The sequence below is a fragment of the Triturus cristatus genome, chromosome 5_2 (genome assembly GCF_964204655.1).
Source record: "Triturus cristatus chromosome 5_2, aTriCri1.1, whole genome shotgun sequence".
Taxonomy (NCBI): Eukaryota; Metazoa; Chordata; class Amphibia; order Caudata; family Salamandridae; genus Triturus; species Triturus cristatus.
In genome coordinates this window covers 576220164-576246782 of record NC_140588.1, presented here as the reverse complement: position 1 = coordinate 576246782, position 26619 = coordinate 576220164, and the positions used below count along the sequence as shown (strand labels likewise).

The 26619-nt window shown below is 53.4% G+C and overlaps 18 non-coding genes across 18 annotated transcripts; 6 read left to right on the top strand and 12 right to left on the bottom strand.

Annotated features, from left to right (window-relative positions):
• Positions 1-1000: 1000 nt before the first annotated feature.
• TRNAL-UAA (transfer RNA leucine (anticodon UAA)) lies at positions 1001-1083 on the bottom strand. The gene has a single exon. It is a non-coding gene; the product is annotated as a tRNA-Leu (tRNA).
• Positions 1084-3226: 2143 nt separating this feature from the next.
• On the bottom strand, positions 3227-3309 carry TRNAL-UAA (transfer RNA leucine (anticodon UAA)). Its single transcript has one exon. It is a non-coding gene; the product is annotated as a tRNA-Leu (tRNA).
• Positions 3310-5446: 2137 nt separating this feature from the next.
• On the bottom strand, positions 5447-5529 carry TRNAL-UAA (transfer RNA leucine (anticodon UAA)). Its single transcript has one exon. It is a non-coding gene; the product is annotated as a tRNA-Leu (tRNA).
• A 2143-nt stretch (positions 5530-7672) lies between these two features.
• Positions 7673-7755, bottom strand: TRNAL-UAA (transfer RNA leucine (anticodon UAA)). Its single transcript has one exon. It is a non-coding gene; the product is annotated as a tRNA-Leu (tRNA).
• A 2143-nt stretch (positions 7756-9898) lies between these two features.
• On the bottom strand, positions 9899-9981 carry TRNAL-UAA (transfer RNA leucine (anticodon UAA)). Its single transcript has one exon. It is a non-coding gene; the product is annotated as a tRNA-Leu (tRNA).
• A 243-nt stretch (positions 9982-10224) lies between these two features.
• On the top strand, positions 10225-10296 carry TRNAE-UUC (transfer RNA glutamic acid (anticodon UUC)). The gene has a single exon. It is a non-coding gene; the product is annotated as a tRNA-Glu (tRNA).
• Positions 10297-10920: 624 nt separating this feature from the next.
• On the top strand, positions 10921-10992 carry TRNAE-CUC (transfer RNA glutamic acid (anticodon CUC)). The gene has a single exon. It is a non-coding gene; the product is annotated as a tRNA-Glu (tRNA).
• Positions 10993-12118: 1126 nt separating this feature from the next.
• TRNAL-UAA (transfer RNA leucine (anticodon UAA)) lies at positions 12119-12201 on the bottom strand. Its single transcript has one exon. It is a non-coding gene; the product is annotated as a tRNA-Leu (tRNA).
• A 2143-nt stretch (positions 12202-14344) lies between these two features.
• Positions 14345-14427, bottom strand: TRNAL-UAA (transfer RNA leucine (anticodon UAA)). The gene has a single exon. It is a non-coding gene; the product is annotated as a tRNA-Leu (tRNA).
• Positions 14428-16570: 2143 nt separating this feature from the next.
• TRNAL-UAA (transfer RNA leucine (anticodon UAA)) lies at positions 16571-16653 on the bottom strand. The gene has a single exon. It is a non-coding gene; the product is annotated as a tRNA-Leu (tRNA).
• A 243-nt stretch (positions 16654-16896) lies between these two features.
• Positions 16897-16968, top strand: TRNAE-UUC (transfer RNA glutamic acid (anticodon UUC)). The gene has a single exon. It is a non-coding gene; the product is annotated as a tRNA-Glu (tRNA).
• A 624-nt stretch (positions 16969-17592) lies between these two features.
• TRNAE-CUC (transfer RNA glutamic acid (anticodon CUC)) lies at positions 17593-17664 on the top strand. Its single transcript has one exon. It is a non-coding gene; the product is annotated as a tRNA-Glu (tRNA).
• A 1126-nt stretch (positions 17665-18790) lies between these two features.
• TRNAL-UAA (transfer RNA leucine (anticodon UAA)) lies at positions 18791-18873 on the bottom strand. Its single transcript has one exon. It is a non-coding gene; the product is annotated as a tRNA-Leu (tRNA).
• Positions 18874-21016: 2143 nt separating this feature from the next.
• Positions 21017-21099, bottom strand: TRNAL-UAA (transfer RNA leucine (anticodon UAA)). Its single transcript has one exon. It is a non-coding gene; the product is annotated as a tRNA-Leu (tRNA).
• Positions 21100-23248: 2149 nt separating this feature from the next.
• On the bottom strand, positions 23249-23331 carry TRNAL-UAA (transfer RNA leucine (anticodon UAA)). Its single transcript has one exon. It is a non-coding gene; the product is annotated as a tRNA-Leu (tRNA).
• Positions 23332-23574: 243 nt separating this feature from the next.
• Positions 23575-23646, top strand: TRNAE-UUC (transfer RNA glutamic acid (anticodon UUC)). The gene has a single exon. It is a non-coding gene; the product is annotated as a tRNA-Glu (tRNA).
• A 624-nt stretch (positions 23647-24270) lies between these two features.
• TRNAE-CUC (transfer RNA glutamic acid (anticodon CUC)) lies at positions 24271-24342 on the top strand. Its single transcript has one exon. It is a non-coding gene; the product is annotated as a tRNA-Glu (tRNA).
• A 1126-nt stretch (positions 24343-25468) lies between these two features.
• Positions 25469-25551, bottom strand: TRNAL-UAA (transfer RNA leucine (anticodon UAA)). Its single transcript has one exon. It is a non-coding gene; the product is annotated as a tRNA-Leu (tRNA).
• Between the last annotated feature and the right edge of the window lie 1068 nt (positions 25552-26619).

The following is a 26619-nucleotide window of genomic DNA, read 5'->3' as shown; positions in this document are numbered from 1 at the left end:
GGTTCCCTTTGAGTTGCTTTCCTCGGCGGGAGGAAAATCTCTTGTGCAAGGCTCTTGAGGAAGTGAGATTCTGTATTCCGAGGTGCGCTTCTTTTCGTAGGCTTCTGACCACATGGTGTGCGGCAGGAAGTCATCTTTGACAGGGCCGCAGGCTTTGTCTCCAAATGGCATCCCGGACCCACTGCAACCCACCTTTTTGCTGAAACGGAAGTCTGGTTCAGGGTAAGAAAAAGCTGAGCTGCACGTACCGAAAGCAGCAGAGCCCAGCGGCGGAGAGTGTGTGGCCAGGGCTGTCTGATTTGCATAGTGACCAGTGGCATCTTGGGAATGTACAGGATTTGGAGCCTAACGGGTGCTGCAGGGGTCTGCCTGGCCGGAGAAATGCCTGTCTGGCGCTCCCCTCAGGACACACGTGTCTTCCGTTCGAGCATGGAGGGTGAGGGACATGGGTCACCCTCATATACAGGGGTGTGGGCATGGGCAGGATGGGGCGTGGGGGACCCGTCAGGGCATTGCCCGTTTGGAAGCCCGTTTGGAAGGCAAGAGGAGGCGGAGGCGGAGGCGGGAATCTCTGCTCAATTTTTTCCCGAGGCCTGGGGACAAGCCTTTGCACATTTGATCCAGCCGGGCCTGCATCAGCAGATCCTGCTCCGATGGCAAGGGAGAGCCTGCAGGTGTAAATCAAAGAAAGGGGAGAAATCCGCAAGAGGCGGGTTAACAAATTCCAGTGGCAGGCCCATGTTCCCCAGGAAGCAAGTACTTCCTCCTGCTCCCTTCAGTGGGAAAAGACATAGGAGGTGTATTTCTCTAAGCAGGGGCTCTGCGTAGGTGGCACTGCATTGCTTTGGGAAGCATCCATGCTAAGTGCAGAGTAGCAGCAGACCCAACAGCTGAGACGTGAATTGGGACTGTTAAGGAAGGGCACTGGGAGGGTGAGGAGGGCAGAGGAAAATGCTTTAAAAAAGCATCTGCAAGTTCCTACACACCCGCTGAAAACCCATACCAGGGATGGGGCTCGAACCCATGCGGACAACTGTCCATTGGATCTTAAGTCCAACGCCTTAACCACTCGGCCACCCTGGTGAGACCCTAGGCCCTGCCTTACTCAGCTCCCTTTTCATGCTGGCTGCTCCAGCGCAGGCTGTCCAGCAAGAGGTGATTGCAGAGTAAAAAGGCTTTTGCAGGAGGATAAAGGTAATTGCTTATGACAAACACACTGTGTGACACCTAACTTTTCCCCACTCGTACTTTATGGGCAATCTATACAGTGGAGTTAGCTTAGTCACAATAAGGAAGTGAGCAAGGCAGGCTCACAAGAGCATCTCCTCCCTGGTGGTCTAGTGGCTAGGATTCGGCGCTTTCACCGCCGCGGCCCGGGTTCGATTCCTGGTCAGGGAAGATCCCTCTAAGACGTAGACGTGCGTAATTTGTCCACGCAGCTCAGCTTTTTTTAATCGAAGGTCCTTAAAAAGGCACCCCGACCTATAGACGAAAGCAGAGGAAAGGGGCTGGGTCCCCTGTGTCCCAGGTTGCTTTGCTCCCATTGCCCTCAGCCACCTTCATGCGCACGCAGTCCCCCACCCAGTCAGGTGCTCTATGTGGGCGTAAAGTGCAGTACCAGCTCATCAGAAAGGTAAATTGCTGGAAAACCCGGCTGCGATGTATACATCTACTTTGGAGCACTCTTCTCCCTTGCACTCTTGAATCGGTCATTCGCAATGTATTCTTCCAGCAAGCTGAATAACGAGGTAGGTGTGAGAAGGTGTACCAGCTGTCTTTGAGCTATCAGCGGCCACTAGGTGTCCCTCTTGTGATTTCCCGGGGATCCCGATTGTACAGGAATTCGTCGGTTCAGTAGCACGGGGGAGGGGATGGCCTGTGCTTGGAAGTGACAAACAGTCTGGTGGAATCATGAGTGTTTTTTCAAGTTCTGATTCATATTCGCTGTAGAATAAAATATGCTTTCAGCCCCCATGAGCTTTGTCACTAGGAGAGCAGTGTAGGAACTTTTGCTGTATGGCTCTGGGTTCCCTGGTGGTCTAGTGGTTAGGATTCTGCGCTCTCACCGCCGCGGCCCGGGTTCGATTCCCGGTCAGGGAACAGTCCTTCTTCTGCCCTTGAATGCTTTTCCTTCCCGCAGGTCAGGGCTTCTCAAAATGAATTTGCTTTTCTGACAAACAGTTTGCCTAGCATCCCGCAATCTGGCTCCTAATTTGATTTTCGCAAGGTTCCCTTTGAGTTGCTTTCCTCGGCGGGAGGAAAATCTCTTGTGCAAGGCTCTTGAGGAAGTGAGATTCTGTATTCCGAGGTGCGCTTCTTTTCGTAGGCTTCTGACCACATGGTGTGCGGCAGGAAGTCATCTTTGACAGGGCCGCAGGCTTTGTCTCCAAATGGCATCCCGGACCCACTGCAACCCACCTTTTTGCTGAAACGGAAGTCTGGTTCAGGGTAAGAAAAAGCTGAGCTGCACGTACCGAAAGCAGCAGAGCCCAGCGGCGGAGAGTGTGTGGCCAGGGCTGTCTGATTTGCATAGTGACCAGTGGCATCTTGGGAATGTACAGGATTTGGAGCCTAACGGGTGCTGCAGGGGTCTGCCTGGCCGGAGAAATGCCTGTCTGGCGCTCCCCTCAGGACACACGTGTCTTCCGTTCGAGCATGGAGGGTGAGGGACATGGGTCACCCTCATATACAGGGGTGTGGGCATGGGCAGGATGGGGCGTGGGGGACCCGTCAGGGCATTGCCCGTTTGGAAGCCCGTTTGGAAGGCAAGAGGAGGCGGAGGCGGAGGCGGGAATCTCTGCTCAATTTTTTCCCGAGGCCTGGGGACAAGCCTTTGCACATTTGATCCAGCCGGGCCTGCATCAGCAGATCCTGCTCCGATGGCAAGGGAGAGCCTGCAGGTGTAAATCAAAGAAAGGGGAGAAATCCGCAAGAGGCGGGTTAACAAATTCCAGTGGCAGGCCCATGTTCCCCAGGAAGCAAGTACTTCCTCCTGCTCCCTTCAGTGGGAAAAGACATAGGAGGTGTATTTCTCTAAGCAGGGGCTCTGCGTAGGTGGCACTGCATTGCTTTGGGAAGCATCCATGCTAAGTGCAGAGTAGCAGCAGACCCAACAGCTGAGACGTGAATTGGGACTGTTAAGGAAGGGCACTGGGAGGGTGAGGAGGGCAGAGGAAAATGCTTTAAAAAAGCATCTGCAAGTTCCTACACACCCGCTGAAAACCCATACCAGGGATGGGGCTCGAACCCATGCGGACAACTGTCCATTGGATCTTAAGTCCAACGCCTTAACCACTCGGCCACCCTGGTGAGACCCTAGGCCCTGCCTTACTCAGCTCCCTTTTCATGCTGGCTGCTCCAGCGCAGGCTGTCCAGCAAGAGGTGATTGCAGAGTAAAAAGGCTTTTGCAGGAGGATAAAGGTAATTGCTTATGACAAACACACTGTGTGACACCTAACTTTTCCCCACTCGTACTTTATGGGCAATCTATACAGTGGAGTTAGCTTAGTCACAATAAGGAAGTGAGCAAGGCAGGCTCACAAGAGCATCTCCTCCCTGGTGGTCTAGTGGCTAGGATTCGGCGCTTTCACCGCCGCGGCCCGGGTTCGATTCCTGGTCAGGGAAGATCCCTCTAAGACGTAGACGTGCGTAATTTGTCCACGCAGCTCAGCTTTTTTTAATCGAAGGTCCTTAAAAAGGCACCCCGACCTATAGACGAAAGCAGAGGAAAGGGGCTGGGTCCCCTGTGTCCCAGGTTGCTTTGCTCCCATTGCCCTCAGCCACCTTCATGCGCACGCAGTCCCCCACCCAGTCAGGTGCTCTATGTGGGCGTAAAGTGCAGTACCAGCTCATCAGAAAGGTAAATTGCTGGAAAACCCGGCTGCGATGTATACATCTACTTTGGAGCACTCTTCTCCCTTGCACTCTTGAATCGGTCATTCGCAATGTATTCTTCCAGCAAGCTGAATAACGAGGTAGGTGTGAGAAGGTGTACCAGCTGTCTTTGAGCTATCAGCGGCCACTAGGTGTCCCTCTTGTGATTTCCCGGGGATCCCGATTGTACAGGAATTCGTCGGTTCAGTAGCACGGGGGAGGGGATGGCCTGTGCTTGGAAGTGACAAACAGTCTGGTGGAATCATGAGTGTTTTTTCAAGTTCTGATTCATATTCGCTGTAGAATAAAATATGCTTTCAGCCCCCATGAGCTTTGTCACTAGGAGAGCAGTGTAGGAACTTTTGCTGTATGGCTCTGGGTTCCCTGGTGGTCTAGTGGTTAGGATTCTGCGCTCTCACCGCCGCGGCCCGGGTTCGATTCCCGGTCAGGGAACAGTCCTTCTTCTGCCCTTGAATGCTTTTCCTTCCCGCAGGTCAGGGCTTCTCAAAATGAATTTGCTTTTCTGACAAACAGTTTGCCTAGCATCCCGCAATCTGGCTCCTAATTTGATTTTCGCAAGGTTCCCTTTGAGTTGCTTTCCTCGGCGGGAGGAAAATCTCTTGTGCAAGGCTCTTGAGGAAGTGAGATTCTGTATTCCGAGGTGCGCTTCTTTTCGTAGGCTTCTGACCACATGGTGTGCGGCAGGAAGTCATCTTTGACAGGGCCGCAGGCTTTGTCTCCAAATGGCATCCCGGACCCACTGCAACCCACCTTTTTGCTGAAACGGAAGTCTGGTTCAGGGTAAGAAAAAGCTGAGCTGCACGTACCGAAAGCAGCAGAGCCCAGCGGCGGAGAGGGTGTGGCCAGGGCTGTCTGATTTGCATAGTGACCAGTGGCATCTTGGGAATGTACAGGCTTTGGAGCCTAACGGGTGCTGCAGGGGTCTGCCTGGCCGGAGAAATGCCTGTCTGGCGCTCCCCTCAGGACACACGTGTCTTCCGTTCGAGCATGGAGGGTGAGGGACATGGGTCACCCTCATATACAGGGGTGTGGGCATGGGCAGGATGGGGCGTGGGGGACCCGTCAGGGCATTGCCCGTTTGGAAGCCCGTTCGGAAGGCAAGAGGAGGCGGAGGTGGGAATCTCTGCTCAATTTTTTCCCGAGGCCTGGGGACAGGCCTTTGCACATTTGATCCAGCCGGGCCTGCATCAGCAGATCCTGCTCCGATGGCAAGGGAGAGCCTGCAGGTGTAAATCAAAGAAAGGGGAGAAATCCGCAAGAGGCGGGTTAACAAATTCCAGTGGCAGGCCCATGTTCCCCAGGAAGCAAGTACTTCCTCCTGCTCCCTTCAGTGGGAAAAGACATAGGAGGTGTATTGCTCTAAGCAGGGGCTCTGCGTAGGTGGCACTGCATTGCTTTGGGAAGCATCCATGCTAAGTGCAGAGTAGCAGCAGACCCCACAGCTGAGACGTGAATTGGGACTGTTAAGGAAGGGCACTGGGAGGGTGAGGAGGGCAGAGGAAAATGCTTTACAAAAGCATCTGCAAGTTCCTACACACCCGCTGAAAACCCATACCAGGGATGGGGCTCGAACCCATGCGGACAACTGTCCATTGGATCTTAAGTCCAACGCCTTAACCACTCGGCCACCCTGGTGAGACCCTAGGCCCTGCCTTACTCAGCTCCCTTTTCATGCTGGCTGCTCCAGCGCAGGCTGTCCAGCAAGAGGTGATTGCAGAGTAAAAAGGCTTTTGCAGGAGGATAAAGGTAATTGCTTATGACAAACACACTGTGTGACACCTAACTTTTCCCCACTCGTACTTTATGGGCAATCTATACAGTGGAGTTAGCTTAGTCACAATAAGGAAGTGAGCAAGGCAGGCTCACAAGAGCATCTCCTCCCTGGTGGTCTAGTGGCTAGGATTTGGCGCTTTCACCGCCGCGGCCCGGGTTCGATTCCCGGTCAGGGAAGATCTCTCTAAGACGTAGACGTGCGTAATTTGTCCACGCAGCTCAGCTTTTTTTAATCGAAGGTCCTTAAAAAGGCACCCCGACCTATAGACGAAAGCAGAGGAAAGGGGCTGGGTCCCCTGTGTCCCAGGTTGCTTTGCTCCCATTGCCCTCAGCCACCTTCATGCGCACGCAGTCCCCCACCCAGTCAGGTGCTCTATGTGGGCGTAAAGTGCAGTACCAGCTCATCAGAAAGGTAAATTGCTGGAAAACCCGGCTGCGATGTATACATCTACTTTGGAGCACTCTTCTCCCTTGCACTCTTGAATCGGTCATTCGCAATGTATTCTTCCAGCAAGCTGAATAACGAGGTAGGTGTGAGAAGGTGTACCAGCTGTCTTTGAGCTATCAGCGGCCACTAGGTGTCCCTCTTGTGATTTCCCGGGGATCCCGATTGTACAGGAATTCGTCGGTTCAGTAGCACGGGGGAGGGGATGGCCTGTGCTTGGAAGTGACAAACAGTCTGGTGGAATCATGAGTGTTTTTTCAAGTTCTGATTCATATTCGCTGTAGAATAAAATATGCTTTCAGCCCCCATGAGCTTTGTCACTAGGAGAGCAGTGTAGGAACTTTTGCAGTATGGCTGTGGGTTCCCTGGTGGTCTAGTGGTTAGGATTCGGCGCTCTCACCACCGCGGCCTGGGTTCGATTCCCGGTCAGGGAACAGTCCTTCTTCTGCCCTTGAATGCTTTTCCTTCCCGCAGGTCAGGGCTTCTCAAAATGAATTTGCTTTTCTGACAAACAGTTTGCCTAGCATCCCGCAATCTGGCTCCTAATTTGATTTTCGCAAGGTTCCCTTTGAGTTGCTTTCCTCGGCGGGAGGAAAATCTCTTGTGCAAGGCTCTTGAGGAAGTGAGATTCTGTATTCCGAGGTGCGCTTCTTTTCGTAGGCTTCTGACCACATGGTGTGCGGCAGGAAGTCATCTTTGACAGGGCCGCAGGCTTTATCTCCAAATGGCATCCCGGACGCACTGCAACCCACCTTTTTGCTGAAACGGAAGTCTGGTTCAGGGTAATAGAAAGCTGAGCTGCACGTACCGAAAGCAGCAGAGCCCAGCGGCGGAGAGGGTGTGGCCAGGGCTGTCTGATTTGCATAGTGACCAGTGGCATCTTGGGAATGTACAGGCTTTGGAGCTTAACGGGTGCTGCAGGGGTCTGCCTGGCCGGAGAAATGCCTGTCTGGCGCTCCCCTCAGGACACACGTGTCTTCCGTTCGAGCATGGAGGGTGAGGGACATGGGTCACCCTCATATACAGGGGTGTGGGCATGGGCAGGATGGGGCGTGGGGGACCCGTCAGGGCATTGCCCGTTTGGAAGCCCGTTCGGAAGGCAAGAGGAGGCGGAGGCGGAGGCGGGAATCTCTGCTCAATTTTTTCCCGAGGCCTGGGGACAAGCCTTTGCACATTTGATCCAGCCGGGCCTGCATCAGCAGATCCTGCTCCGATGGCAAGGGAGAGCCTGCAGGTGTAAATCAAAGAAAGGGGAGAAATCCGCAAGAGGCGGGTTAACAAATTCCAGTGGCAGGCCCATGTTCCCCAGGAAGCAAGTACTTCCTCCTGCTCCCTTCAGTGGGAAAAGACATAGGAGGTGTATTTCTCTAAGCAGGGGCTCTGCGTAGGTGGCACTGCATTGCTTTGGGAAGCATCCATGCTAAGTGCAGAGTAGCAGCAGACCCCACAGCTGAGACGTGAATTGGGACTGTTAAGGAAGGGCACTGGGAGGGTGAGGAGGGCAGAGGAAAATGCTTTAAAAAAGCATCTGCAAGTTCCTACACACCCGCTGAAAACCCATACCAGGGATGGGGCTCGAACCCATGCGGACAACTGTCCATTGGATCTTAAGTCCAACGCCTTAACCACTCGGCCACCCTGGTGAGACCCTAGGCCCTGCCTTACTCAGCTCCCTTTTCATGCTGGCTGCTCCAGCGCAGGCTGTCCAGCAAGAGGTGATTGCAGAGTAAAAAGGCTTTTGCAGGAGGATAAAGGTAATTGCTTATGACAAACACACTGTGTGACACCTAACTTTTCCCCACTCGTACTTTATGGGCAATCTATACAGTGGAGTTAGCTTAGTCACAATAAGGAAGTGAGCAAGGCAGGCTCACAAGAGCATCTCCTCCCTGGTGGTCAAGTGGCTAGGATTCGGCGCTTTCACCGCCGCGGCCCGGGTTCGATTCCCGGTCAGGGAAGATCCCTCTAAGACGTAGACGTGCGTAATTTGTCCACGCAGCTCAGCTTTTTTTAATCGAAGGTCCTTAAAAAGGCACCCCGACCTATAGACGAAAGCAGAGGAAAGGGGCTGGGTCCCCTGTGTCCCAGGTTGCTTTGCTCCCATTGCCCTCAGCCACCTTCATGCGCACGCAGTCCCCCACCCAGTCAGGTGCTCTATGTGGGCGTAAAGTGCAGTACCAGCTCATCAGAAAGGTAAATTGCTGGAAAACCCGGCTGCGATGTATACATCTACTTTGGAGCACTCTTCTCCCTTGCACTCTTGAATCGGTCATTCGCAATGTATTCTTCCAGCAAGCTGAATAACGAGGTAGGTGTGAGAAGGTGTACCAGCTGTCTTTGAGCTATCAGCGGCCACTAGGTGTCCCTCTTGTGATTTCCCGGGGATCCCGATTGTACAGGAATTCGTCGGTTCAGTAGCACGGGGGAGGGGATGGCCTGTGCTTGGAAGTGACAAACAGTCTGGTGGAATCATGAGTGTTTTTTCAAGTTCTGATTCATATTCGCTGTAGAATAAAATATGCTTTCAGCCCCCATGAGCTTTGTCACTAGGAGAGCAGTGTAGGAACTTTTGCTGTATGGCTGTGGGTTCCCTGGTGGTCTAGTGGTTAGGATTCGGCGCTCTCACCGCCGCGGCCCAGGTTCGATTCCCGGTCAGGGAACAGTCCTTCTTCTGCCCTTGAATGCTTTTCCTTCCCGCAGGTCAGGGCTTCTCAAAATGAATTTGCTTTTCTGACAAACAGTTTGCCTAGCATCCCGCAATCTGGCTCCTAATTTGATTTTCGCAAGGTTCCCTTTGAGTTGCTTTCCTCGGCGGGAGGAAAATCTCTTGTGCAAGGCTCTTGAGGAAGTGAGATTCTGTATTCCGAGGTGCGCTTCTTTTCGTAGGCTTCTGACCACATGGTGTGCGGCAGGAAGTCATCTTTGACAGGGCCGCAGGCTTTGTCTCCAAATGGCATCCCGGACCCACTGCAACCCACCTTTTTGCTGAAACGGAAGTCTGGTTCAGGGTAAGAAAAAGCTGAGCTGCACGTACCGAAAGCAGCAGAGCCCAGCGGCGGAGAGTGTGTGGCCAGGGCTGTCTGATTTGCATAGTGACCAGTGGCATCTTGGGAATGTACAGGCTTTGGAGCCTAACGGGTGCTGCAGGGGTCTGCCTGGCCGGAGAAATGCCTGTCTGGCGCTCCCCTCAGGACACACGTGTCTTCCGTTCGAGCATGGAGGGTGAGGGACATGGGTCACCCTCATATACAGGGGTGTGGGCATGGGCAGGATGGGGCGTGGGGGACCCGTCAGGGCATTGCCCGTTTGGAAGCCCGTTTGGAAGGCAAGAGGAGGCGGAGGCGGAGGCGGGAATCTCTGCTCAATTTTTTCCCGAGGCCTGGGGACAAGCCTTTGCACATTTGATCCAGCCGGGCCTGCATCAGCAGATCCTGCTCCGATGGCAAGGGAGAGCCTGCAGGTGTAAATCAAAGAAAGGGGAGAAATCCGCAAGAGGCGGGTTAACAAATTCCAGTGGCAGGCCCATGTTCCCCAGGAAGCAAGTACTTCCTCCTGCTCCCTTCAGTGGGAAAAGACATAGGAGGTGTATTTCTCTAAGCAGGGGCTCTGCGTAGGTGGCACTGCATTGCTTTGGGAAGCATCCATGCTAAGTGCAGAGTAGCAGCAGACCCAACAGCTGAGACGTGAATTGGGACTGTTAAGGAAGGGCACTGGGAGGGTGAGGAGGGCAGAGGAAAATGCTTTAAAAAAGCATCTGCAAGTTCCTACACACCCGCTGAAAACCCATACCAGGGATGGGGCTCGAACCCATGCGGACAACTGTCCATTGGATCTTAAGTCCAACGCCTTAACCACTCGGCCACCCTGGTGAGACCCTAGGCCCTGCCTTACTCAGCTCCCTTTTCATGCTGGCTGCTCCAGCGCAGGCTGTCCAGCAAGAGGTGATTGCAGAGTAAAAAGGCTTTTGCAGGAGGATAAAGGTAATTGCTTATGACAAACACACTGTGTGACACCTAACTTTTCCCCACTCGTACTTTATGGGCAATCTATACAGTGGAGTTAGCTTAGTCACAATAAGGAAGTGAGCAAGGCAGGCTCACAAGAGCATCTCCTCCCTGGTGGTCTAGTGGCTAGGATTCGGCGCTTTCACCGCCGCGGCCCGGGTTCGATTCCCGGTCAGGGAAGATCCCTCGTAGACGTGCGTAATTTGTCCACGCAGCTCAGCTTTTTTTAATCGAAGGTCCTTAAAAAGGCACCCTGACCTATAGACGAAAGCAGAGGAAAGGGGCTGGGTCCCCTGTGTCCCAGGTTGCTTTGCTCCCATTGCCCTCAGCCACCTTCATGCGCACGCAGTCCCCCACCCAGTCAGGTGCTCTATGTGGGCGTAAAGTGCAGTACCAGCTCATCAGAAAGGTAAATTGCTGGAAAACCCGGCTGCGATGTATACATCTACTTTGGAGCACTCTTCTCCCTTGCACTCTTGAATCGGTCATTCGCAATGTATTCTTCCAGCAAGCTGAATAACGAGGTAGGTGTGAGAAGGTGTACCAGCTGTCTTTGAGCTATCAGCGGCCACTAGGTGTCCCTCTTGTGATTTCCCGGGGATCCCGATTGTACAGGAATTCGTCGGTTCAGTAGCACGGGGGAGGGGATGGCCTGTGCTTGGAAGTGACAAACAGTCTGGTGGAATCATGAGTGTTTTTTCAAGTTCTGATTCATATTCGCTGTAGAATAAAATATGCTTTCAGCCCCCATGAGCTTTGTCACTAGGAGAGCAGTGTAGGAACTTTTGCTGTATGGCTGTGGGTTCCCTGGTGGTCTAGTGGTTAGGATTCGGCGCTCTCACCGCCGCGGCCCGGGTTCGATTCCCGGTCAGGGAACAGTCCTTCTTCTGCCCTTGAATGCTTTTCCTTCCCGCAGGTCAGGGCTTCTCAAAATGAATTTGCTTTTCTGACAAACAGTTTGCCTAGCATCCCGCAATCTGGCTCCTAATTTGATTTTCGCAAGGTTCCCTTTGAGTTGCTTTCCTCGGCGGGAGGAAAATCTCTTGTGCAAGGCTCTTGAGGAAGTGAGATTCTGTATTCCGAGGTGCGCTTCTTTTCGTAGGCTTCTGACCACATGGTGTGCGGCAGGAAGTCATCTTTGACAGGGCCGCAGGCTTTGTCTCCAAATGGCATCCCGGACCCACTGCAACCCACCTTTTTGCTGAAACGGAAGTCTGGTTCAGGGTAAGAAAAAGCTGAGCTGCACGTACCGAAAGCAGCAGAGCCCAGCGGCGGAGAGGGTGTGGCCAGGGCTGTCTGATTTGCATAGTGACCAGTGGCATCTTGGGAATGTACAGGCTTTGGAGCCTAACGGGTGCTGCAGGGGTCTGCCTGGCCGGAGAAATGCCTGTCTGGCGCTCCCCTCAGGACACACGTGTCTTCCGTTCGAGCATGGAGGGTGAGGGACATGGGTCACCCTCATATACAGGGGTGTGGGCATGGGCAGGATGGGGCGTGGGGGACCCGTCAGGGCATTGCCCGTTTGGAAGCCCGTTCGGAAGGCAAGAGGAGGCGGAGGCGGAGGCGGGAATCTCTGCTCAATTTTTTCCCGAGGCCTGGGGACAAGCCTTTGCACATTTGATCCAGCCGGGCCTGCATCAGCAGATCCTGCTCCGATGGCAAGGGAGAGCCTGCAGGTGTAAATCAAAGAAAGGGGAGAAATCCGCAAGAGGCGGGTTAACAAATTCCAGTGGCAGGCCCATGTTCCCCAGGAAGCAAGTACTTCCTCCTGCTCCCTTCAGTGGGAAAAGACATAGGAGGTGTATTGCTCTAAGCAGGGGCTCTGCGTAGGTGGCACTGCATTGCTTTGGGAAGCATCCATGCTAAGTGCAGAGTAGCAGCAGACCCCACAGCTGAGACGTGAATTGGGACTGTTAAGGAAGGGCACTGGGAGGGTGAGGAGGGCAGAGGAAAATGCTTTACAAAAGCATCTGCAAGTTCCTACACACCCGCTGAAAACCCATACCAGGGATGGGGCTCGAACCCATGCGGACAACTGTCCATTGGATCTTAAGTCCAACGCCTTAACCACTCGGCCACCCTGGTGAGACCCTAGGCCCTGCCTTACTCAGCTCCCTTTTCATGCTGGCTGCTCCAGCGCAGGCTGTCCAGCAAGAGGTGATTGCAGAGTAAAAAGGCTTTTGCAGGAGGATAAAGGTAATTGCTTATGACAAACACACTGTGTGACACCTAACTTTTCCCCACTCGTACTTTATGGGCAATCTATACAGTGGAGTTAGCTTAGTCACAATAAGGAAGTGAGCAAGGCAGGCTCACAAGAGCATCTCCTCCCTGGTGGTCTAGTGGCTAGGATTTGGCGCTTTCACCGCCGCGGCCCGGGTTCGATTCCCGGTAAGGGAAGATCTCTCTAAGACGTAGACGTGCGTAATTTGTCCACGCAGCTCAGCTTTTTTTAATCGAAGGTCCTTAAAAAGGCACCCCGACCTATAGACGAAAGCAGAGGAAAGGGGCTGGGTCCCCTGTGTCCCAGGTTGCTTTGCTCCCATTGCCCTCAGCCACCTTCATGCGCACGCAGTCCCCCACCCAGTCAGGTGCTCTATGTGGGCGTAAAGTGCAGTACCAGCTCATCAGAAAGGTAAATTGCTGGAAAACCCGGCTGCGATGTATACATCTACTTTGGAGCACTCTTCTCCCTTGCACTCTTGAATCGGTCATTCGCAATGTATTCTTCCAGCAAGCTGAATAACGAGGTAGGTGTGAGAAGGTGTACCAGCTGTCTTTGAGCTATCAGCGGCCACTAGGTGTCCCTCTTGTGATTTCCCGGGGATCCCGATTGTACAGGAATTCGTCGGTTCAGTAGCACGGGGGAGGGGATGGCCTGTGCTTGGAAGTGACAAACAGTCTGGTGGAATCATGAGTGTTTTTTCAAGTTCTGATTCATATTCGCTGTAGAATAAAATATGCTTTCAGCCCCCATGAGCTTTGTCACTAGGAGAGCAGTGTAGGAACTTTTGCAGTATGGCTGTGGGTTCCCTGGTGGTCTAGTGGTTAGGATTCGGCGCTCTCACCACCGCGGCCTGGGTTCGATTCCCGGTCAGGGAACAGTCCTTCTTCTGCCCTTGAATGCTTTTCCTTCCCGCAGGTCAGGGCTTCTCAAAATGAATTTGCTTTTCTGACAAACAGTTTGCCTAGCATCCCGCAATCTGGCTCCTAATTTGATTTTCGCAAGGTTCCCTTTGAGTTGCTTTCCTCGGCGGGAGGAAAATCTCTTGTGCAAGGCTCTTGAGGAAGTGAGATTCTGTATTCCGAGGTGCGCTTCTTTTCGTAGGCTTCTGACCACATGGTGTGCGGCAGGAAGTCATCTTTGACAGGGCCGCAGGCTTTATCTCCAAATGGCATCCCGGACGCACTGCAACCCACCTTTTTGCTGAAACGGAAGTCTGGTTCAGGGTAATAGAAAGCTGAGCTGCACGTACCGAAAGCAGCAGAGCCCAGCGGCGGAGAGGGTGTGGCCAGGGCTGTCTGATTTGCATAGTGACCAGTGGCATCTTGGGAATGTACAGGCTTTGGAGCTTAACGGGTGCTGCAGGGGTCTGCCTGGCCGGAGAAATGCCTGTCTGGCGCTCCCCTCAGGACACACGTGTCTTCCGTTCGAGCATGGAGGGTGAGGGACATGGGTCACCCTCATATACAGGGGTGTGGGCATGGGCAGGATGGGGCGTGGGGGACCCGTCAGGGCATTGCCCGTTTGGAAGCCCGTTCGGAAGGCAAGAGGAGGCGGAGGCGGAGGCGGGAATCTCTGCTCAATTTTTTCCCGAGGCCTGGGGACAAGCCTTTGCACATTTGATCCAGCCGGGCCTGCATCAGCAGATCCTGCTCCGATGGCAAGGGAGAGCCTGCAGGTGTAAATCAAAGAAAGGGGAGAAATCCGCAAGAGGCGGGTTAACAAATTCCAGTGGCAGGCCCATGTTCCCCAGGAAGCAAGTACTTCCTCCTGCTCCCTTCAGTGGGAAAAGACATAGGAGGTGTATTTCTCTAAGCAGGGGCTCTGCGTAGGTGGCACTGCATTGCTTTGGGAAGCATCCATGCTAAGTGCAGAGTAGCAGCAGACCCCACAGCTGAGACGTGAATTGGGACTGTTAAGGAAGGGCACTGGGAGGGTGAGGAGGGCAGAGGAAAATGCTTTAAAAAAGCATCTGCAAGTTCCTACACACCCGCTGAAAACCCATACCAGGGATGGGGCTCGAACCCATGCGGACAACTGTCCATTGGATCTTAAGTCCAACGCCTTAACCACTCGGCCACCCTGGTGAGACCCTAGGCCCTGCCTTACTCAGCTCCCTTTTCATGCTGGCTGCTCCAGCGCAGGCTGTCCAGCAAGAGGTGATTGCAGAGTAAAAAGGCTTTTGCAGGAGGATAAAGGTAATTGCTTATGACAAACACACTGTGTGACACCTAACTTTTCCCCACTCGTACTTTATGGGCAATCTATACAGTGGAGTTAGCTTAGTCACAATAAGGAAGTGAGCAAGGCAGGCTCACAAGAGCATCTCCTCCCTGGTGGTCAAGTGGCTAGGATTCGGCGCTTTCACCGCCGCGGCCCGGGTTCGATTCCCGGTCAGGGAAGATCCCTCTAAGACGTAGACGTGCGTAATTTGTCCACGCAGCTCAGCTTTTTTTAATCGAAGGTCCTTAAAAAGGCACCCCGACCTATAGACGAAAGCAGAGGAAAGGGGCTGGGTCCCCTGTGTCCCAGGTTGCTTTGCTCCCATTGCCCTCAGCCACCTTCATGCGCACGCAGTCCCCCACCCAGTCAGGTGCTCTATGTGGGCGTAAAGTGCAGTACCAGCTCATCAGAAAGGTAAATTGCTGGAAAACCCGGCTGCGATGTATACATCTACTTTGGAGCACTCTTCTCCCTTGCACTCTTGAATCGGTCATTCGCAATGTATTCTTCCAGCAAGCTGAATAACGAGGTAGGTGTGAGAAGGTGTACCAGCTGTCTTTGAGCTATCAGCGGCCACTAGGTGTCCCTCTTGTGATTTCCCGGGGATCCCGATTGTACAGGAATTCGTCGGTTCAGTAGCACGGGGGAGGGGATGGCCTGTGCTTGGAAGTGACAAACAGTCTGGTGGAATCATGAGTGTTTTTTCAAGTTCTGATTCATATTCGCTGTAGAATAAAATATGCTTTCAGCCCCCATGAGCTTTGTCACTAGGAGAGCAGTGTAGGAACTTTTGCTGTATGGCTGTGGGTTCCCTGGTGGTCTAGTGGTTAGGATTCGGCGCTCTCACCGCCGCGGCCCAGGTTCGATTCCCGGTCAGGGAACAGTCCTTCTTCTGCCCTTGAATGCTTTTCCTTCCCGCAGGTCAGGGCTTCTCAAAATGAATTTGCTTTTCTGACAAACAGTTTGCCTAGCATCCCGCAATCTGGCTCCTAATTTGATTTTCGCAAGGTTCCCTTTGAGTTGCTTTCCTCGGCGGGAGGAAAATCTCTTGTGCAAGGCTCTTGAGGAAGTGAGATTCTGTATTCCGAGGTGCGCTTCTTTTCGTAGGCTTCTGACCACATGGTGTGCGGCAGGAAGTCATCTTTGACAGGGCCGCAGGCTTTGTCTCCAAATGGCATCCCGGACCCACTGCAACCCACCTTTTTGCTGAAACGGAAGTCTGGTTCAGGGTAAGAAAAAGCTGAGCTGCACGTACCGAAAGCAGCAGAGCCCAGCGGCGGAGAGTGTGTGGCCAGGGCTGTCTGATTTGCATAGTGACCAGTGGCATCTTGGGAATGTACAGGCTTTGGAGCCTAACGGGTGCTGCAGGGGTCTGCCTGGCCGGAGAAATGCCTGTCTGGCGCTCCCCTCAGGACACACGTGTCTTCCGTTCGAGCATGGAGGGTGAGGGACATGGGTCACCCTCATATACAGGGGTGTGGGCATGGGCAGGATGGGGCGTGGGGGACCCGTCAGGGCATTGCCCGTTTGGAAGCCCGTTTGGAAGGCAAGAGGAGGCGGAGGCGGAGGCGGGAATCTCTGCTCAATTTTTTCCCGAGGCCTGGGGACAAGCCTTTGCACATTTGATCCAGCCGGGCCTGCATCAGCAGATCCTGCTCCGATGGCAAGGGAGAGCCTGCAGGTGTAAATCAAAGAAAGGGGAGAAATCCGCAAGAGGCGGGTTAACAAATTCCAGTGGCAGGCCCATGTTCCCCAGGAAGCAAGTACTTCCTCCTGCTCCCTTCAGTGGGATAAGACATAGGAGGTGTATTTCTCTAAGCAGGGGCTCTGCGTAGGTGGCACTGCATTGCTTTGGGAAGCATCCATGCTAAGTGCAGAGTAGCAGCAGACCCAACAGCTGAGACGTGAATTGGGACTGTTAAGGAAGGGCACTGGGAGGGTGAGGAGGGCAGAGGAAAATGCTTTAAAAAAGCATCTGCAAGTTCCTACACACCCGCTGAAAACCCATACCAGGGATGGGGCTCGAACCCATGCGGACAACTGTCCATTGGATCTTAAGTCCAACGCCTTAACCACTCGGCCACCCTGGTGAGACCCTAGGCCCTGCCTTACTCAGCTCCCTTTTCATGCTGGCTGCTCCAGCGCAGGCTGTCCAGCAAGAGGTGATTGCAGAGTAAAAAGGCTTTTGCAGGAGGATAAAGGTAATTGCTTATGACAAACACACTGTGTGACACCTAACTTTTCCCCACTCGTACTTTATGGGCAATCTATACAGTGGAGTTAGCTTAGTCACAATAAGGAAGTGAGCAAGGCAGGCTCACAAGAGCATCTCCTCCCTGGTGGTCTAGTGGCTAGGATTCGGCGCTTTCACCGCCGCGGCCCGGGTTCGATTCCCGGTCAGGGAAGATCCCTCGTAGACGTGCGTAATTTGTCCACGCAGCTCAGCTTTTTTTAATCGAAGGTCCTTAAAAAGGCACCCTGACCTATAGACGAAAGCAGAGGAAAGGGGCTGGGTCCCCTGTGTCCCAGGTTGCTTTGCTCCCATTGCCCTCAGCCACCTTCATGCGCACGCAGTCCCCCACCCAGTCAGGTGCTCTATGTGGGCGTAAAGTGCAGTACCAGCTCATCAGAAAGGTAAATTGCTGGAAAACCCGGCTGCGATGTATACATCTACTTTGGAGCACTCTTCTCCCTTGCACTCTTGAATCGGTCATTCGCAATGTATTCTTCCAGCAAGCTGAATAACGAGGTAGGTGTGAGAAGGTGTACCAGCTGTCTTTGAGCTATCAGCGGCCACTAGGTGTCCCTCTTGTGATTTCCCGGGGATCCCGATTGTACAGGAATTCGTCGGTTCAGTAGCACGGGGGAGGGGATGGCCTGTGCTTGGAAGTGACAAACAGTCTGGTGGAATCATGAGTGTTTTTTCAAGTTCTGATTCATATTCGCTGTAGAATAAAATATGCTTTCAGCCCCCATGAGCTTTGTCACTAGGAGAGCAGTGTAGGAACTTTTGCTGTATGGCTGTGGGTTCCCTGGTGGTCTAGTGGTTAGGATTCGGCGCTCTCACCGCCGCGGCCCGGGTTCGATTCCCGGTCAGGGAACAGTCCTTCTTCTGCCCTTGAATGCTTTTCCTTCCCGCAGGTCAGGGCTTCTCAAAATGAATTTGCTTTTCTGACAAACAGTTTGCCTAGCATCCCGCAATCTGGCTCCTAATTTGATTTTCGCAAGGTTCCCTTTGAGTTGCTTTCCTCGGCGGGAGGAAAATCTCTTGTGCAAGGCTCTTGAGGAAGTGAGATTCTGTATTCCGAGGTGCGCTTCTTTTCGTAGGCTTCTGACCACATGGTGTGCGGCAGGAAGTCATCTTTGACAGGGCCGCAGGCTTTGTCTCCAAATGGCATCCCGGACCCACTGCAACCCACCTTTTTGCTGAAACGGAAGTCTGGTTCAGGGTAAGAAAAAGCTGAGCTGCACGTACCGAAAGCAGCAGAGCCCAGCGGCGGAGAGGGTGTGGCCAGGGCTGTCTGATTTGCATAGTGACCAGTGGCATCTTGGGAATGTACAGGCTTTGGAGCCTAACGGGTGCTGCAGGGGTCTGCCTGGCCGGAGAAATGCCTGTCTGGCGCTCCCCTCAGGACACACGTGTCTTCCGTTCGAGCATGGAGGGTGAGGGACATGGGTCACCCTCATATACAGGGGTGTGGGCATGGGCAGGATGGGGCGTGGGGGACCCGTCAGGGCATTGCCCGTTTGGAAGCCCGTTCGGAAGGCAAGAGGAGGCGGAGGCGGAGGCGGGAATCTCTGCTCAATTTTTTCCCGAGGCCTGGGGACAAGCCTTTGCACATTTGATCCAGCCGGGCCTGCATCAGCAGATCCTGCTCCGATGGCAAGGGAGAGCCTGCAGGTGTAAATCAAAGAAAGGGGAGAAATCCGCAAGAGGCGGGTTAACAAATTCCAGTGGCAGGCCCATGTTCCCCAGGAAGCAAGTACTTCCTCCTGCTCCCTTCAGTGGGAAAAGACATAGGAGGTGTATTTCTCTAAGCAGGGGCTCTGCGTAGGTGGCACTGCATTGCTTTGGGAAGCATCCATGCTAAGTGCAGAGTAGCAGCAGACCCCACAGCTGAGACGTGAATTGGGACTGTTAAGGAAGGGCACTGGGAGGGTGAGGAGGGCAGAGGAAAATGCTTTAAAAAAGCATCTGCAAGTTCCTACACACCCGCTGAAAACCCATACCAGGGATGGGGCTCGAACCCATGCGGACAACTGTCCATTGGATCTTAAGTCCAACGCCTTAACCACTCGGCCACCCTGGTGAGACCCTAGGCCCTGCCTTACTCAGCTCCCTTTTCATGCTGGCTGCTCCAGCGCAGGCTGTCCAGCAAGAGGTGATTGCAGAGTAAAAAGGCTTTTGCAGGAGGATAAAGGTAATTGCTTATGACAAACACACTGTGTGACACCTAACTTTTCCCCACTCGTACTTTATGGGCAATCTATACAGTGGAGTTAGCTTAGTCACAATAAGGAAGTGAGCAAGGCAGGCTCACAAGAGCATCTCCTCCCTGGTGGTCAAGTGGCTAGGATTCGGCGCTTTCACCGCCGCGGCCCGGGTTCGATTCCCGGTCAGGGAAGATCCCTCTAAGACGTAGACGTGCGTAATTTGTCCACGCAGCTCAGCTTTTTTTAATCGAAGGTCCTTAAAAAGGCACCCCGACCTATAGACGAAAGCAGAGGAAAGGGGCTGGGTCCCCTGTGTCCCAGGTTGCTTTGCTCCCATTGCCCTCAGCCACCTTCATGCGCACGCAGTCCCCCACCCAGTCAGGTGCTCTATGTGGGCGTAAAGTGCAGTACCAGCTCATCAGAAAGGTAAATTGCTGGAAAACCCGGCTGCGATGTATACATCTACTTTGGAGCACTCTTCTCCCTTGCACTCTTGAATCGGTCATTCGCAATGTATTCTTCCAGCAAGCTGAATAACGAGGTAGGTGTGAGAAGGTGTACCAGCTGTCTTTGAGCTATCAGCGGCCACTAGGTGTCCCTCTTGTGATTTCCCGGGGATCCCGATTGTACAGGAATTCGTCGGTTCAGTAGCACGGGGGAGGGGATGGCCTGTGCTTGGAAGTGACAAACAGTCTGGTGGAATCATGAGTGTTTTTTCAAGTTCTGATTCATATTCGCTGTAGAATAAAATATGCTTTCAGCCCCCATGAGCTTTGTCACTAGGAGAGCAGTGTAGGAACTTTTGCTGTATGGCTGTGGGTTCCCTGGTGGTCTAGTGGTTAGGATTCGGCGCTCTCACCGCCGCGGCCCAGGTTCGATTCCCGGTCAGGGAACAGTCCTTCTTCTGCCCTTGAATGCTTTTCCTTCCCGCAGGTCAGGGCTTCTCAAAATGAATTTGCTTTTCTGACAAACAGTTTGCCTAGCATCCCGCAATCTGGCTCCTAATTTGATTTTCGCAAGGTTCCCTTTGAGTTGCTTTCCTCGGCGGGAGGAAAATCTCTTGTGCAAGGCTCTTGAGGAAGTGAGATTCTGTATTCCGAGGTGCGCTTCTTTTCGTAGGCTTCTGACCACATGGTGTGCGGCAGGAAGTCATCTTTGACAGGGCCGCAGGCTTTGTCTCCAAATGGCATCCCGGACCCACTGCAACCCACCTTTTTGCTGAAACGGAAGTCTGGTTCAGGGTAAGAAAAAGCTGAGCTGCACGTACCGAAAGCAGCAGAGCCCAGCGGCGGAGAGTGTGTGGCCAGGGCTGTCTGATTTGCATAGTGACCAGTGGCATCTTGGGAATGTACAGGCTTTGGAGCCTAACGGGTGCTGCAGGGGTCTGCCTGGCCGGAGAAATGCCTGTCTGGCGCTCCCCTCAGGACACACGTGTCTTCCGTTCGAGCATGGAGGGTGAGGGACATGGGTCACCCTCATATACAGGGGTGTGGGCATGGGCAGGATGGGGCGTGGGGGACCCGTCAGGGCATTGCCCGTTTGGAAGCCCGTTTGGAAGGCAAGAGGAGGCGGAGGCGGAGGCGGGAATCTCTGCTCAATTTTTTCCCGAGGCCTGGGGACAAGCCTTTGCACATTTGATCCAGCCGGGCCTGCATCAGCAGATCCTGCTCCGATGGCAAGGGAGAGCCTGCAGGTGTAAATCAAAGAAAGGGGAGAAATCCGCAAGAGGCGGGTTAACAAATTCCAGTGGCAGGCCCATGTTCCCCAGGAAGCAAGTACTTCCTCCTGCTCCCTTCAGTGGGAAAAGACATAGGAGGTGTATTTCTCTAAGCAGGGGCTCTGCGTAGGTGGCACTGCATTGCTTTGGGAAGCATCCATGCTAAGTGCAGAGTAGCAGCAGACCCAACAGCTGAGACGTGAATTGGGACTGTTAAGGAAGGGCACTGGGAGGGTGAGGAGGGCAGAGGAAAATGCTTTAAAAAAGCATCTGCAAGTTCCTACACACCCGCTGAAAACCCATACCAGGGATGGGGCTCGAACCCATGCGGACAACTGTCCATTGGATCTTAAGTCCAACGCCTTAACCACTCGGCCACCCTGGTGAGACCCTAGGCCCTGCCTTACTCAGCTCCCTTTTCATGCTGGCTGCTCCAGCGCAGGCTGTCCAGCAAGAGGTGATTGCAGAGTAAAAAGGCTTTTGCAGGAGGATAAAGGTAATTGCTTATGACAAACACACTGTGTGACACCTAACTTTTCCCCACTCGTACTTTATGGGCAATCTATACAGTGGAGTTAGCTTAGTCACAATAAGGAAGTGAGCAAGGCAGGCTCACAAGAGCATCTCCTCCCTGGTGGTCTAGTGGCTAGGATTCGGCGCTTTCACCGCCGCGGCCCGGGTTCGATTCCTGGTCAGGGAAGATCCCTCTAAGACGTAGACGTGCGTAATTTGTCCACGCAGCTCAGCTTTTTTTAATCGAAGGTCCTTAAAAAGGCACCCCGACCTATAGACGAAAGCAGAGGAAAGGGGCTGGGTCCCCTGTGTCCCAGGTTGCTTTGCTCCCATTGCCCTCAGCCACCTTCATGCGCACGCAGTCCCCCACCCAGTCAGGTGCTCTATGTGGGCGTAAAGTGCAGTATCAGCTCATCAGAAAGGTAAATTGCTGGAAAACCCGGCTGCGATGTATACATCTACTTTGGAGCACTCTTCTCCCTTGCACTCTTGAATCGGTCATTCGCAATGTATTCTTCCAGCAAGCTGAATAACGAGGTAGGTGTGAGAAGGTGTACCAGCTGTCTTTGAGCTATCAGCGGCCACTAGGTGTCCCTCTTGTGATTTCCCGGGGATCCCGATTGTACAGGAATTCGTCGGTTCAGTAGCACGGGGGAGGGGATGGCCTGTGCTTGGAAGTGACAAACAGTCTGGTGGAATCATGAGTGTTTTTTCAAGTTCTGATTCATATTCGCTGTAGAATAAAATATGCTTTCAGCCCCCATGAGCTTTGTCACTAGGAGAGCAGTGTAGGAACTTTTGCTGTATGGCTCTGGGTTCCCTGGTGGTCTAGTGGTTAGGATTCTGCGCTCTCACCGCCGCGTCCCGGGTTCGATTCCCGGTCAGGGAACAGTCCTTCTTCTGCCCTTGAATGCTTTTCCTTCCCGCAGGTCAGGGCTTCTCAAAATGAATTTGCTTTTCTGACAAACAGTTTGCCTAGCATCCCGCAATCTGGCTCCTAATTTGATTTTCGCAAGGTTCCCTTTGAGATGCTTTCCTCGGCGGGAGGAAAATCTCTTGTGCAAGGCTCTTGAGGAAGTGAGATTCTGTATTCCGAGGTGCGCTTCTTTTCGTAGGCTTCTGACCACATGGTGTGCGGCAGGAAGTCATCTTTGACAGGGCCGCAGGCTTTGTCTCCAAATGGCATCCCGGACCCACTGCAACCCACCTTTTTGCTGAAACGGAAGTCTGGTTCAGGGTAAGAAAAAGCTGAGCTGCACGTACCGAAAGCAGCAGAGCCCAGCGGCGGAGAGTGTGTGGCCAGGGCTGTCTGATTTGCATAGTGACCAGTGGCATCTTGGGAATGTACAGGCTTTGGAGCCTAACGGGTGCTGCAGGGGTCTGCCTGGCCGGAGAAATGCCTGTCTGGCGCTCCCCTCAGGACACACGTGTCTTCCGTTCGAGCATGGAGGGTGAGGGACATGGGTCACCCTCATATACAGGGGTGTGGGCATGGGCAGGATGGGGCGTGGGGGACCCGTCAGGGCATTGCCCGTTTGGAAGCCCGTTTGGAAGGCAAGAGGAGGCGGAGGCGGAGGCGGAGGCGGGAATCTCTGCTCAATTTTTTCCCGAGGCCTGGGGACAAGCCTTTGCACATTTGATCCAGCCGGGCCTGCATCAGCAGATCCTGCTCCGATGGCAAGGGAGAGCCTGCAGGTGTAAATCAAAGAAAGGGGAGAAATCCGCAAGAGGCGGGTTAACAAATTCCAGTGGCAGGCCCATGTTCCCCAGGAAGCAAGTACTTCCTCCTGCTCCCTTCAGTGGGAAAAGACATAGGAGGTGTATTTCTCTAAGCAGGGGCTCTGCGTAGGTGGCACTGCATTGCTTTGGGAAGCATCCATGCTAAGTGCAGAGTAGCAGCAGACCCAACAGCTGAGACGTGAATTGGGACTGTTAAGGAAGGGCACTGGGAGGGTGAGGAGGGCAGAGGAAAATGCTTTAAAAAAGCATCTGCAAGTTCCTACACACCCGCTGAAAACCCATACCAGGGATGGGGCTCGAACCCATGCGGACAACTGTCCATTGGATCTTAAGTCCAACGCCTTAACCACTCGGCCACCCTGGTGAGACCCTAGGCCCTGCCTTACTCAGCTCCCTTTTCATGCTGGCTGCTCCAGCGCAGGCTGTCCAGCAAGAGGTGATTGCAGAGTAAAAAGGCTTTTGCAGGAGGATAAAGGTAATTGCTTATGACAAACACACTGTGTGACACCTAACTTTTCCCCACTCGTACTTTATGGGCAATCTATACAGTGGAGTTAGCTTAGTCACAATAAGGAAGTGAGCAAGGCAGGCTCACAAGAGCATCTCCTCCCTGGTGGTCTAGTGGCTAGGATTCGGCGCTTTCACCGCCGCGGCCCGGGTTCGATTCCCGGTCAGGGAAGATCCCTCGTAGACGTGCGTAATTTGTCCACGCAGCTCAGCTTTTTTTAATCGAAGGTCCTTAAAAAGGCACCCTGACCTATAGACGAAAGCAGAGGAAAGGGGCTGGGTCCCCTGTGTCCCAGGTTGCTTTGCTCCCATTGCCCTCAGCCACCTTCATGCGCACGCAGTCCCCCACCCAGTCAGGTGCTCTATGTGGGCGTAAAGTGCAGTACCAGCTCATCAGAAAGGTAAATTGCTGGAAAACCCGGCTGCGATGTATACATCTACTTTGGAGCACTCTTCTCCCTTGCACTCTTGAATCGGTCATTCGCAATGTATTCTTCCAGCAAGCTGAATAACGAGGTAGGTGTGAGAAGGTGTACCAGCTGTCTTTGAGCTATCAGCGGCCACTAGGTGTCCCTCTTGTGATTTCCCGGGGATCCCGATTGTACAGGAATTCGTCGGTTCAGTAGCACGGGGGAGGGGATGGCCTGTGCTTGGAAGTGACAAACAGTCTGGTGGAATCATGAGTGTTTTTTCAAGTTCTGATTCATATTCGCTGTAGAATAAAATATGCTTTCAGCCCCCATGAGCTTTGTCACTAGGAGAGCAGTGTAGGAACTTTTGCTGTATGGCTGTGGGTTCCCTGGTGGTCTAGTGGTTAGGATTCGGCGCTCTCACCGCCGCGGCCCGGGTTCGATTCCCGGTCAGGGAACAGTCCTTCTTCTGCCCTTGAATGCTTTTCCTTCCCGCAGGTCAGGGCTTCTCAAAATGAATTTGCTTTTCTGACAAACAGTTTGCCTAGCATCCCGCAATCTGGCTCCTAATTTGATTTTCGCAAGGTTCCCTTTGAGTTGCTTTCCTCGGCGGGAGGAAAATCTCTTGTGCAAGGCTCTTGAGGAAGTGAGATTCTGTATTCCGAGGTGCGCTTCTTTTCGTAGGCTTCTGACCACATGGTGTGCGGCAGGAAGTCATCTTTGACAGGGCCGCAGGCTTTGTCTCCAAATGGCATCCCGGACCCACTGCAACCCACCTTTTTGCTGAAACGGAAGTCTGGTTCAGGGTAAGAAAAAGCTGAGCTGCACGTACCGAAAGCAGCAGAGCCCAGCGGCGGAGAGGGTGTGGCCAGGGCTGTCTGATTTGCATAGTGACCAGTGGCATCTTGGGAATGTACAGGCTTTGGAGCCTAACGGGTGCTGCAGGGGTCTGCCTGGCCGGAGAAATGCCTGTCTGGCGCTCCCCTCAGGACACACGTGTCTTCCGTTCGAGCATGGAGGGTGAGGGACATGGGTCACCCTCATATACAGGGGTGTGGGCATGGGCAGGATGGGGCGTGGGGGACCCGTCAGGGCATTGCCCGTTTGGAAGCCCGTTCGGAAGGCAAGAGGAGGCGGAGGCGGAGGCGGGAATCTCTGCTCAATTTTTTCCCGAGGCCTGGGGACAAGCCTTTGCACATTTGATCCAGCCGGGCCTGCATCAGCAGATCCTGCTCCGATGGCAAGGGAGAGCCTGCAGGTGTAAATCAAAGAAAGGGGAGAAATCCGCAAGAGGCGGGTTAACAAATTCCAGTGGCAGGCCCATGTTCCCCAGGAAGCAAGTACTTCCTCCTGCTCCCTTCAGTGGGAAAAGACATAGGAGGTGTATTGCTCTAAGCAGGGGCTCTGCGTAGGTGGCACTGCATTGCTTTGGGAAGCATCCATGCTAAGTGCAGAGTAGCAGCAGACCCCACAGCTGAGACGTGAATTGGGACTGTTAAGGAAGGGCACTGGGAGGGTGAGGAGGGCAGAGGAAAATGCTTTACAAAAGCATCTGCAAGTTCCTACACACCCGCTGAAAACCCATACCAGGGATGGGGCTCGAACCCATGCGGACAACTGTCCATTGGATCTTAAGTCCAACGCCTTAACCACTCGGCCACCCTGGTGAGACCCTAGGCCCTGCCTTACTCAGCTCCCTTTTCATGCTGGCTGCTCCAGCGCAGGCTGTCCAGCAAGAGGTGATTGCAGAGTAAAAAGGCTTTTGCAGGAGGATAAAGGTAATTGCTTATGACAAACACACTGTGTGACACCTAACTTTTCCCCACTCGTACTTTATGGGCAATCTATACAGTGGAGTTAGCTTAGTCACAATAAGGAAGTGAGCAAGGCAGGCTCACAAGAGCATCTCCTCCCTGGTGGTCTAGTGGCTAGGATTTGGCGCTTTCACCGCCGCGGCCCGGGTTCGATTCCCGGTCAGGGAAGATCTCTCTAAGACGTAGACGTGCGTAATTTGTCCACGCAGCTCAGCTTTTTTTAATCGAAGGTCCTTAAAAAGGCACCCCGACCTATAGACGAAAGCAGAGGAAAGGGGCTGGGTCCCCTGTGTCCCAGGTTGCTTTGCTCCCATTGCCCTCAGCCACCTTCATGCGCACGCAGTCCCCCACCCAGTCAGGTGCTCTATGTGGGCGTAAAGTGCAGTACCAGCTCATCAGAAAGGTAAATTGCTGGAAAACCCGGCTGCGATGTATACATCTACTTTGGAGCACTCTTCTCCCTTGCACTCTTGAATCGGTCATTCGCAATGTATTCTTCCAGCAAGCTGAATAACGAGGTAGGTGTGAGAAGGTGTACCAGCTGTCTTTGAGCTATCAGCGGCCACTAGGTGTCCCTCTTGTGATTTCCCGGGGATCCCGATTGTACAGGAATTCGTCGGTTCAGTAGCACGGGGGAGGGGATGGCCTGTGCTTGGAAGTGACAAACAGTCTGGTGGAATCATGAGTGTTTTTTCAAGTTCTGATTCATATTCGCTGTAGAATAAAATATGCTTTCAGCCCCCATGAGCTTTGTCACTAGGAGAGCAGTGTAGGAACTTTTGCAGTATGGCTGTGGGTTCCCTGGTGGTCTAGTGGTTAGGATTCGGCGCTCTCACCACCGCGGCCTGGGTTCGATTCCCGGTCAGGGAACAGTCCTTCTTCTGCCCTTGAATGCTTTTCCTTCCCGCAGGTCAGGGCTTC